Consider the following 12,620-nt stretch of genomic DNA (forward strand, 5'->3'; position numbering starts at 1 on the left):
CTCCTTTGCCTTTTCTGCCACAACAATCTTATGTCCCCTTTTTGCCCTCCTGATTTCTCTCTTAACTCTACTCCTACACCCTCTAGACTCTTCAAGGGATTCACTTGATCCCAGCTGCCTAGGCATGCCATGTGCCTCCTTCTGCTTCTTGACCAGCACTTAGCTTTTATTTTGGGAAAGTCACACCCAAGATCTCAGTGAATGTGATGGATCAAGGAAAATTAGAACTGTCATTTTGAGAGAAAAACTGAATAACTATTTTTTATATTTGTTCAGGTCACTGTTGGTCAAGTTAGTATTTTGCTGAGCTGCCTTCTTGAACCACGGCAGTCCCTGAGGTGTGAGTACACCCACAGTGCTGTTCGGGATAGAGTTCCAAGATTTTGACCCAGCGACAGTGGAGGAATTTTTAGAAAATGTTTCTACCATTTTAGCCCCACTTTACCAACTGTTAAAAACACCAAAGACGGAAGGTGGAAGAATAGGAGGAAGCTTTCTCAAAATACATTTCCAAGTCATGATGGTGAGTGATTTGGAGGTGAACTTGCAGGTGGTGGTGTTCTCATCTGTCTACTGCCCTTGTCCTTCTAGATGGTAAAGGTCATGGGTTTGGAAGGAACCTTGACGAGTTGCTGCAGTAGATGGTACACACGGCTGCCATTGTGCATCGATGGTGGGTGTGAATGTTTGCAGTGGTGGATGGGATGCTGATTGAGCAGGTTGCTTTCTCCTGGATGATGTTGAGCTTCTTGAGTGTTGGAGCTGCACTCATCCAGGCTAGTGAAGAGAATTCCATCGTACTCCTGACTAATGCCTTGTAGATGGTGGACAGGCTTTGGGGAGTCAGGAAGTGAGTTACTCACTACAGAATAGCTAGGAATTATTGGGAAGTCTTGCTTGGTGTAATTTATTGGGAGATAGCCCCTCTTCAAACGAGGAAGAAAGGTTGGCTGAAGTGGGCAAAATGTCAGCAATCTCAAGCTCATCAAATCGGGTCCAGATAAAAGCTGGAATAAAGACACTTTGCCTGAATGCACGAAGCATTCGGAACAAAGTTAATGAGTTGATGGTGCAAATCAGCACAAATGGGTATGATCTAGTGGCCATTACAGAAACGTGGCTGCAGGGAGGCCAGGACTGGGAGATGAATATCCAGGGGTATCAGGCATTTAGGAAGAATAGACAGGAAGGAAAAGGTGGTGGGGTAGCTCTGTTAATAAAAGATAATATCAAGGTAGTAGTGAGGGATGACATAGGCTCTAAGGAACAAAACGTGGAATTGTTATGGGTAGAGATAAGGAATAGTAGGGGGAGAAAGACACTAGTAGGCGTGGTCTATAGGCCCCCAAATACTAATGTTGAGGTGGGGAGGGCTATAAACAAGCTTTATGGATGCATGCAAAAACGGTACGGCAATAATCATGGGGGACTTCAACCTGCATATTGATTGGCTGACTCAAATCATAGAAATCATAGAAACCCTACAGTGCAGAAGGAGGCCATTCGGCCCATCGAGTCTGCACCGACCACAATCCCACCCCACATATTTACCCGCTAATCCCTCTAACCTACGCATCCCAGGACTCTAAGGGGCAATTTTTAACCTGGCCAATCAACCTAACCCGCACATCTTTGGACTGTGGGAGGAAACCGGAGCACCTGGAGGAAACCCACGCAGACACGAGAAGAATGTGCAAACTCCACACAGACAGTGACCCGAGCCGGGAATCGAACCTTGGACCCTGGAGCTGTGAAGCAGCAGTGCTAACCACTGTGCTACCATGCCGCCCAGTTGGAAGGGGTGGGATGGCGGAAGAGTTCTTAGAATGCTGTCAGGATAGTTACCTTGAACAGTATGTTACAGAACCGACGAGGGAACGAGTTATCTTAGATCTGGTAATGTGTAACGAGGTAGGCAGAATTAAGGATGTTCTTGTGAAGGACCCTCTTGGGTCAAGTGATCACAATATGGTCGAATTTCTGGTACAAATGGAAGAGGAGAAAGTAGGGTCCCATACCAGTGCCCTCTGTTTGAACAGAGGGAAGTATGATAGGATGAGGGCTGAAATGGCTAAGGTGGACTGGGAGAGCAGACTGGTAGGCAGGACAGCTGAGGAACAGTGGAGGATTTTTAAGGAGATCCTTTTCAGTACTCAGCAACAATATATTCCGGTGATAAAGAAGGACTGTAAGAAAAGGGATGACCAGCCGTGGATAACGAAGGAAATTAAGGAGAGTATTAAATTAAAGACCGATGCGTACAGAGTGGCCAAAAATAGTGGAGAATCGGAAGATTGGGAAAACTTTAAGAAACAACAAAGAACGACTAAGAAAGCGATAAAGAAAGGAAAGATAGGTTATGAAGCTAGCTAGCTCTAAATATAAAAAATGATAGTAAAAGCTTTTACAATATATAAAAAGGAATAGAGTGGCAAGACCCTTGGAGGACGAGAGGGGGGATTTAATAGTGGAAAATGAGGAAATGGCTGAAAATTTAAATATGTTTTTTGTGTCGGTCTTCACGGTGGAAGACACAAATAGTTTACCGAATATTAACGATAGAGGGTTGGTAGGAGGAGAAATACTTAATACAATTAATGTTACCGGGGAGGCAGTGCTTGGTAGACTAATGGGACTGAAGTGGACAAGTCCCCGGGCCCGATGGAATGCATCCCAGGGTACTGAAAGAAATGTCAGAGGTAATAGCGGATGCGTTAGTGGTTATTTATCAAAATTCGTTGGATTCTGGGGTAGTGCCGGCGGATTGGAAAAAGGCTAATGTTACTCCGCTGTTTAAAAAAGGAAATAGACAAAAGGCGGGTAACTACAGGCCGGTTAGCTTAACATCTGTAGTTGGGAAAATGCTGGAATCCATCATTAAAGAAGAAATAGCAGGCCATCTGGATAAGAATGGTTCGATTAAGCAGACGCAGCATGGATTCATGAGGGGAAAGTCGTGCTTGACGAACTTGTTGGATTGTTATGAAGATGTGACTAGTGCGGTTGATGGAGGGGAACCGGTGGATGCGGTGTTTTTGGATTTCCAAAAGGCGTTTGATAAGGTGCCTCACAAAAGGTTGCTGAAGAAGATTGGGTCACACGGAGATGGGGGTAGGGTGTTAGTGTGGATTGGGGATTGGCTATCCGACAGGAAGCAGAGAGTCGGAATAAATGGGTGCTTTTCTGCTTGGCAGATGGTAACTAGTGGCGTGCCGCAGGGATCGGTTCTGGGGCCTCAACGATTTACCATTTATATAGACGATCTCGAGGAGGGGACTGAGTGTAGGATAACAAAGTTTGCTGATGACACAAAGATAAGTGGAAAAGTGAATCGTGTGGAGGGCGTAGAAGGTCTGCAGAGAGATTTGGACAGGCTGAGCGAGTGGGCGAGGATCTGGCAGATGGAGTATAACGTTAACAAATGTGAGGTTATTCACTTTGGAGGAAATGATAGCAAATTGGATTATTATCTAAATGGAAAAAAATTACAACATGCTACTGTGCAAAGGGACCTGGGGGTCCTTGTGTATGAGACGCAAAAACCCAGTCTGCAGGTGCAACAGGTGATCAAGAAGGCAAATGGGATGTTGGCCTATATCGCAAGGGGGATAGAATATAAAAGCAGAGATGTCTTGCTGCATCTGTACAGGGCATTGGTGAGGCCGCAGCTGGAATACTGTGTGCAGTATTGGTCCCTTTATTTGCGGAAGGATATATTGGCCTTGGAGGGAGTGCATAAGACCATAAGACCATAAGACATAGGAGCGGAAGTAAGGCCATTCGGCCCATCGAGTCCACTCCACCATTCAATCATGGTTGATTTCAACTCCATTTACCCGCTCTCTCCCCATAGCCCTTAATTCCTCGAGAAATCAAGAATTTATCAATTTCTGTCTTGAAGACGCTCAACGTCTCGGCCTCCACAGCCCTCTGTGGCAATGAATTCCACAGACCCACCACTCTCTGGCTGAAGAAATTTCTCCTCATCTCTGTTCTAAAGTGACTCCCTTTTATTCTAAGGCTGTGCCCCCGCGTCCTAGTCTCCCCTGTTAATGGAAACAACTTCCCTACGTCCATCCTATCTAAGCCGTTCATTATCTTGTAAGTTTCTATCAGATCTCCCCTCAACCTCCTAAACTCCAATGAATATAATCCCACGATCCTCAGACGTTCATCGTATGTCAGGCCTACCATTCCTGGGATCATCCGTGTGAATCTCCGCTGGACCCGCTCCAGTGCCAGTATGTCCTTCCTGAGGTGTGGGGCCCAAAATTGCTCACAGTACTCCAAATGGGGCCTAACCAGTGCTTTATAAAGCCTCAGAAGTACATCCCTGCTTTTGTATTCCAAGCCTCTTGAGATAAATGACAACATTACATTTGCTTTCCTAATTACGGACTCAACCTGCAGAGAACCTGCAGAGAAGGTTCTGCAGGTTTACATTTGCTTTCCTAATTACGGACTCAACCTGCAGAGAACCTGCAGAGAAGGTTCACCAGGTTGATACCAGAGATGAGGGGTGTTGATTATGAGGAGAGACTGAGCAGATTGGGTTTGTACTTGTTGGAATTTAGAAGGCTGAGGGGGGATCTTATAGAGACCTATAAGATAATGAAGGGGCTGGATAGGGTAGAGGTGGAGAGATTCTTTCCACTTAGAAAGGAAGCTAGAACTAGAGGGCACAGCCTCAAAATAAAGGGGGGTCAATTTAGGACAGAGTTGAGGAGGAACTTCTTCTCTCAGAGGGTGGTGAATCTCTGGAATTCTCTGCCCACTGAAGTGGTAGAGGCTACCTCGTTGAATATGTTTAAATCACGGATAGATGGATTCCTGATCGGTAAGGGAATTAGGGGTTATAGGGATCAGGCGGGTAACTGGAACTGATCCACTTCAGATCAGCCATGATCTTATGGAATGGCGGGGCAGGCTCGAGGGGCTAGATGGCCTACTCCTGCACCTATTTCTTATGTTCTTATGTCTATGCCTTTGGGAAGGATAAAAGAAGCTGGGGTTGTATGTTCTTTGAAACATCATGTCCAAGGAGATGGACTGAGGAAAATCTCTTCTTGGCTAAAGGATCTGATTACTCATTGTCCTGATTGCCGTACAACCCAGTCAAGATAGTGTTTACCTAACTTGTTAAAGTTGAATGAACTGTCCAGTAAGATACTCCATTGAGAATTACAGTTCTTAAAGCAAATAGTGTTGTGACAGCAACTGAATTTGTTTGAAATGCATTATTTCACGAAGTATATTTAGATAGGTGCATAATGTTGGATTTATATGCCTCTCTTGTGGGACCATGAATTGACTTCAATGGGTGGGATTCTCTGGTCTTGTCTGTGGTGAGTGCGAACGTGGAATTTGGCATTCCAGCCAAAACCCCATTCACTTTCAGCGGCGCCGGAAAATCCCAGCTGCAAATGAGGATGGAAGATTTTGGCCAATTTGAATTTGAATTGGTTTTTGGAGCAAGCAAAGAGATGGATTAATTGCCCCATCCACTTTGCACTCCTGTGGCTGTGAAGATATGCTAAAAAAAGATTGGTTTAAAGTGGACAGTTGAACGATTAGTTCAAGTTGAGGGGAAAAAAATCTTTGCACCCACACAGTGGTTGGGGTCTCGAACTCGCTGCCTGAAAAGGATCCCAGAGACTGAAACTCTCATTGCGGTTGTCTGTCATCCATGTGCTCGCTGACCTACATTGGCTCCCGGTCAAGATACATCCTGAGTTTATAAAATTCCCGTTGCTTATTTTCAAATCCCTCCATGGTCTGGTTCCCCCGCTCCTCCCCCCCCCCCCCCAGCTGAGGTTTTACAGTCATTCCTACTGGCAGGATCTTCCAGCGGCTCCCAGCTACGGGTTCCCCAGCAGCGAAAGGTGCAGACAACAGGAAAACCCGTGGACAGTGGGAGGACCTGCTGACCAATGGCGGGCTGCCTCTGCCAATGCAAAGCGTGGAAACTCCCACCCCCTATCTCTGTAATCTCTTCTAGCCTCACAAATCCCTCAGGTGCCTACATTCCTCTAATTCTCTTCCACTAGAAATGATCTCCAATACCGTTTTTTGCTTTCTGATGGCCTTAGTAATATCTCTGGCACAGTTTTACCTTAACCTCGCCACAGCCACGTTATCGCCTTTCTGAGACTCTCACATTGGTGCTAATTTATACAGGAATGAACAGTAGTTAGCACTGCTGCCTCACAGCACCAAGGACCAGGTTCAATCCTGGCCTTGGGTGACTGTGTGGAGTTTGTACGTTATCCCCATGTCTGCATGGGTTTCCTCCAACTCTTGACCTCTCCTGAACCTCTTTAGCAAGAACCATTCTAGTTGTGGTAGCTCAGAGCCTGCCAGCTGGGGTTTTTCACAAGGAACATGTTAGCGACTTTCCTGTGCTTCCCCTTGAAAGAAATTATATATTTTGTCTATTTTGCATTACTAATTACAGGTTATTTTCCTGAATAATGCATTAGCTGTCGTGGTTTTGATCTTTGTCATTCAATGTCACCCTGGTTTTGCACAACTAAACTGTGCAACTCTTTATTCATACTCAGTGCATAGTTTGTCATCAAGATTTGAATTTTGAATTGCATACGTGATAAAATATGTAAAGTACTATGTAAATAAGCAAAACCCTGAGAGGCAGCATGCAATAACACCTATAAACAGACCTGTTGCTCATTTTAGAATGGAATTCAATAAGACTTGCTCCCTCAAAAGTGTAGTCCTCCGCCATACACAAAGATTGGGACCAGTCACCTGTTACTCTATTCTGTCTGAGTAGCAACTTCACATTCATTGGGACTTGGGGGTGAGGGAGTCAGAATATAAGATATGGACAAAATATAGCAGGAGTAGGCCATTCAGCCCCTCAAGCCTTCTCCGCTATTCAATAAGATAATTAATTCCACTTCACTGCTGCTAAACCGCCCCCCCCCCCCTTCCCCCACCTCCTCCATAACCCTCTAACCTGTCTAACTTGGCCTTGAATATATCCAGTGACTTCCATTGCTCTCCAGCGAAGAGAGTTCCAAAGGAACACCCCACCCCCCCAATACCTTAAATGATTAAATAAGATCACCCCTCATTCTTCTAAAGTCCAATAAACATAGACCAACTGTTCCAGATTTCCTCATAAGACAACCCCGTCCAAGCAGTGTACTGCAGTGGCTGGAAGACATGACGTGGAGATGCCGGCATTGGACTGGGGTAGACACAGTAAGAAGTCTCACAACACCAGGTTAAAGTCCAACAGATTTATTTGGTAGCATGAGGTTTCAGAGCGCTGCTCCTTCATCAGGTGGCTGGAAGAGGCACTGCTGTGCCAGCCCCTCGGTACCAGGGGTCTTGGGTAGGGGAGGGAAAGGGATGTCCTGGGAGGGTGGGGTTTGGGAGGTGATTTTGGAGTGCTGGGGCAATCTCAATGTCGGTGGGTAGGGGGGTGGCTGGAGCTCTCAGGTCCCTCAAGGGAGAGCACTCCCAATCTGAAGGGGCTTTCCAATTGAGGCGCTCCACTGACACCCCCCTCTCCCTTGCTGTCGAGATCGAGGATGAGAACTTCTTCAGTTTCCCACCCTCGGTCAACGGGCGCTTGCCAACCTAACAACTGTGGCGGGAAGGAATGGGCCCTGAAGGGAGCATTAAATGGCCACTTAAGGACCTTAATAGGAGCATAGGGTGGGCTTCTCATCTGAGGCCTGGCCCGCCACACTGGTAGGGGGACGGGAGTGGAGTGGGGGGAGCTTATAATTCTGCCATAGTGTCTTTAACGATCTCAAGACATCTCAAAATTCTTCACAGCCAGAGAGTGGTTAGCATGTGGATCTGGCTACCACAGGGAGTAGTTGAGTAGTATTAGATGAAAAAGGGTGAGAGGAGTATAGACGCCGGCGTGGATGCAATGATCAATTTCTGTCCTGTACATGATATGCAATTCTACCTGGTTCTCTGAATCTAATGCCATATCTCTTAACAATTATTTAGTTGTTTCATTACTATAAGGTCCAAGGGATTGAGGGCTCATTCTGGCTGAGAATTGATCTTGACATTTTACAGGCACAAACAAAATAAAATAAAGGTTTACATTCATATTCACTTATGAAGGGTAGTCGCTATTGTACTGATGGAAACATGGCCGTCAGTTTGCACAGAGCAGGCTCCTGCAGACAGCATTGTGATAATGGGGAGGAGGGGTGGGTAGTTGTAGTCCCTCGCCCCTTTAAAGGACAGGTGTTGGAAGGGTCATGTGATGCGATCACGCAATGGGGAATAAGCAGAGGGTCTTTGTGAATGAACGTGAGCTTTTTGCAACCGGAGTGGTCCTGGTGCTGTGGAATGAAGACATCTATTATTGTGCTCTGTAAATAGTGTAAATAGTAATGCACCCGTTGTTGTTCGTTCACTAACTGATGGCTGCCAATTATTGAATTTACATGTCCGTCCTTGGCCTTTTGCAATGTTCCAGTGAAGCCCAATGAAAACTGGAGAAACAGCACTTAATCTTCCAATTAGGCACTTTACAGCCTTCCGGACTGAACATTGAGTTCAACAACTTCAGAGCATGACCTCTCTCCTCCCCCTTCACTCCATTTCCATTTATTTTATTTCATTTCTTCTTTTCATCTTATTAATCCATTTTTATTACTTTATATTCTAATTTTTCCACTGCTAAAATCTCATTTTCCATCTCGTTTCCCCCCTCTCCCACCCCACTAAGGCCAACTGCTACATTCCTACACTCTGCACCTTTGTTCTGTCATTTACACATTCCAATCCCTTAATGGACGCTGTTAACACCATTATAATCTAGCCTTTATAATCACCATTTACATTCCTTTTGTCTTTATGTCTATGCTACCCAATCAATTGCAGCCTCCTTCCCCTCACCCTTACTGTACAATTCTTGTCCTATTTTCCTTGTCTTCAGCTCTGATGAAGGGTGATCTTGCCTCAAAACATTGGCTCTATTCTCTCTCCACAAATGCTGTCAGACCTGCTGAGGTTTTTCCAGCATTTTCTGTTTTGATTGCATTTACTACAGTGGGAGTAATGCTTTGACATCTCATCCGAAAGGCAGTAAGTCTAACAATGCAGCACTCCCTTAGCACTGCACCAGGATTGAGAGTGTGGGACATTTGTGCCCATGTCTCAGGGAGTGGGACTTGACCCAAGAACTATCTGGCTTAGGAGAAAGCATCTCACACACACCAAGGACGGAACAGTTAATAATAACACACCCTTCAAGCATCTTTTATTTTCAATAGTCAAAGGGAACTTTATTACAAATGTCTAAAAAATGCAAGCATGAGAGGGATCTACAGAGAAGCTCCAAAGTGATTTCATATATATTACCGTAAAAATCTCTTTGTAAAATATGTACACATCCTCAACAAAATCCAGGACATTTTCAATCCAGCGTAAAACAAAAGGATTAGGGAAAAAAATCTCCATCAACATCTCACAATAACCAATATCTGTTAAACATCTACACTACACAAATATTTACTCACCGTCAATAACTTTTAACATCCGGATTACCTATTCATGATTTAAGAACCATGTTCCTATCTTCCAGGTCAAATGTCTATGGTCAAGTGTCTAAAGGTCAAGTGTCTAAGGTTTAATTTGATCAGTAGTTGAGTTCACAGGCAGTTCAGTACGGCCTGTCAGCGAAGTATTGAGGGTCGACAACTTTAGACACGATAATTGCCATATAGACAGGGCAAAGTGTTTAAAAGCACTGCATCTACACAAGAAAGGTGGTGAAGGAATCAGTATTCACAAAGCAGCAGAGGTCCTGCCCCTAAGAACAGGTTTTTAAGTATCTCCTGACCAATACTTTGCACCAATGATTTCCAGAAGGTTAAATTTAAGCAAGGGTCAACCTCCTTTTTTTAAACAATCTGCTGCATTTGATATTCCACCGAAGCAAATGCAGAGGTAAATAGGAGAACATAGGAAGAGGAGGAGGAAGCCATTTAGTACCCTCCCTCCCGAATCATTTAGTGAGATCATGACTGAGTTGTGCGTTGACTCTTTGCTTGGCTCCATTTGCCTTGGCTAGTGAAAATCTAGCAAATCTTAAATAATTAACCAAGAACTGTTTCCTGCCTTTTCTCCTCAACGACCTGGCTCCAATTTTAAGGTTATGTGTCTCCTTGTCTTGGATTTCTCCACCCAACCATCAGAAAATCTCTCCCTGAATTTACACTCAATTTCTTTTGAAATTCTAAAATCCTTCCATCAGATTGCCCCTTAACCTTCTAAACCCCAATATAAATGCCTAGTGGGATTAGGCAGTTGGGGTTGGGTGGAGGGGGGCAGTGGTGCAGTGTGGTTGACTCAGTTCCCCCATTTGGTTAAGATTGCTTCATGTCAGATACCTGGAGTTGCCTAAAGATAAATGGTCATGCTTGCGAAATATTACCCAAATTGAGCGTTTAGGACGAGAGAAACTCTCAAAGGTAATTGTGCACATCTTTAATTCCCCACATTGACATTGGCCCGCTGCTTGTCCACACCAATGCAGCATGTCTCGGAGGCCAGGGAGATGCAGGACCATTGGCAGGCCAGGTTTTAAATTGCTCCACGAGCCAGCACAGACACAACGCGCCATGTGGCCACTTCCTCTTTTTCTCATTAACTGGATTCTACTTGCCCCCTCAAAGTTGGTGCGGACGATGAAATGGATGTCTTGCTAGCCCGTTCCAGAGGGCAGTTAGAAATCTGAGGAGGCCAGGCCAGGCAAGGCCTGGCAGATTTACTTCCCCAAGGGGGCTTGAGTGAACTAGGTGGATTTTTAACAACAACCTGATAATTTCATGATCACACTACCGATCCTAATGTTTTGCTCCTGACTTTGTTGCATTAACTGGATTTACAATCGCAGACTGTCACATGCTGATCTGAACTCCCATCTCCAGATTATCAATCAGTCCATCTCTGGATTACTAATCCAGGAAGTAGCATCGTAGGAGGTCTTGTGGTGCAGTGAGTAGTGTTCCTGCCTGTGAGCCAGGAGCTCCGGGTTTGAGTCCCATCCCAGGGCTTGATGGTCAAAGAAAGGTGCGTTCATAATGTGGTCAAACAGATTGAGTGTGTCAACCTGAAAAATGGCTGGCAGTAAGAGCAGGAGATCAGCTATGATCAGCCATACGTGATGTGGAGTGGCACCCCCTCAAGCTGTAAGACTCTGGCGACCGACTAGCGACCTGTTCCGGGAATTACTAACTATGGAAATGGACACAAGTCTGCCTTAGTGCACCACTAGGTGCGAGAAGGCAATTGGAATTGAAAGTAGTATAATCACTACACCAGTGCATCCTAAAAAGCATCTGTGGACCTTTTACAATGTGTGCTTATTTGATAAGATTTCCCTCATCCTGCAACAAGGGACTAGTGACATCCTCAAGATAGCATCACATTTAGTGACAATGATGATAATAGGGGATATCTTATTCAAACATCGGCATACACATTATATAGATATATGTGAAGTCTTCAATTCAATAATACTTTGTTGGTTTAGCCCACAGTGAAGCAGGAAGAAACCTGCAAAACACTGGTGAATTGAATGAGCTCACTCCTCCATTGAAAGGCTGGGGAAAGCGAGGAGGAATCCAAACACAAGCATTTGCCCTTTATGTTGTTTCTAGCCCACAGGTTGTAATCAACAGGAATAAGGCAAAGTTAGACAAGCACACGAGGCAGGAAGGAATCGAAGGATGTGCTAACAGAGTGAGATGAAGAGCGGTGGCAGGATGCTCGTCTGGAGCATCGGAGGGCGGGGGAGAACACAGACCTGTCGGCCCGAATGGCCTGTTTCTGCGTCGCTCGAAGTTAAGCTTGTGCAACTCTGAATGGTAAATAGTGCGAGACACCAGGGGCAACAGTGAAGTGTTCTTTTTGTTGCGGGGTTGGGGGAGGGTACAAAAAAAGAAACAAAACGCAATTAATGTTGAAAGTCAGAAAATGGCATTTCAGTGTAATCTTCAACCTAATGCGACGAGTGAGAATTTTAATCATGGGAGGAAGCCCACTTATCTCTGTTGCCTTCAGTAGGGTCAAAATTGAGTGGTTTACAAAACCAGGGTGGCACCCGTTTCCATGGATTCCTCAATCCCTTTCCCACTCCAATTAAACCCACAGCCCAATCCCAGAGATTTGGCCAATCAAACGGAAACAAAAACAAAATGCCAGACAAAATCACCTGTGTAGAGCATCTGTGTAGAGAGAGAAAAACAAAGTTAACATTTTGGATCTAAGTGACCCGTCTACATAATAGTACTGTAGAAGAGTTATTTAGACCTGAAAGGCTAACTGTTTCTCTCTCTCCACAGATGCTTCCAGACCTGGTGGTGATTTTCATCAGCATTTTCTGTATTTATTTCAGCTTTCCAGCATCCGCATTGTTTTGCATTCAACGAAACTGATGATGGAAGGCCAGCAGTGTCTTGTTTAATCCCAGGCTGCCAATTGTGTTTTCAGCCGCTGTGGGGAAACAAGCTATCGGGATTGGGATCATATGAAGGTGAAGCACTGGAACAATGGAAACAATGCTACATGTAATTCGCAATTTAAACTCCGGTTGCCTTCATATCCAGTAATCAAAAGAC

Source organism: Mustelus asterias, chromosome 8, assembly GCF_964213995.1.
Source record: "Mustelus asterias chromosome 8, sMusAst1.hap1.1, whole genome shotgun sequence".
Lineage (NCBI taxonomy): Eukaryota > Metazoa > Chordata > Chondrichthyes > Carcharhiniformes > Triakidae > Mustelus > Mustelus asterias.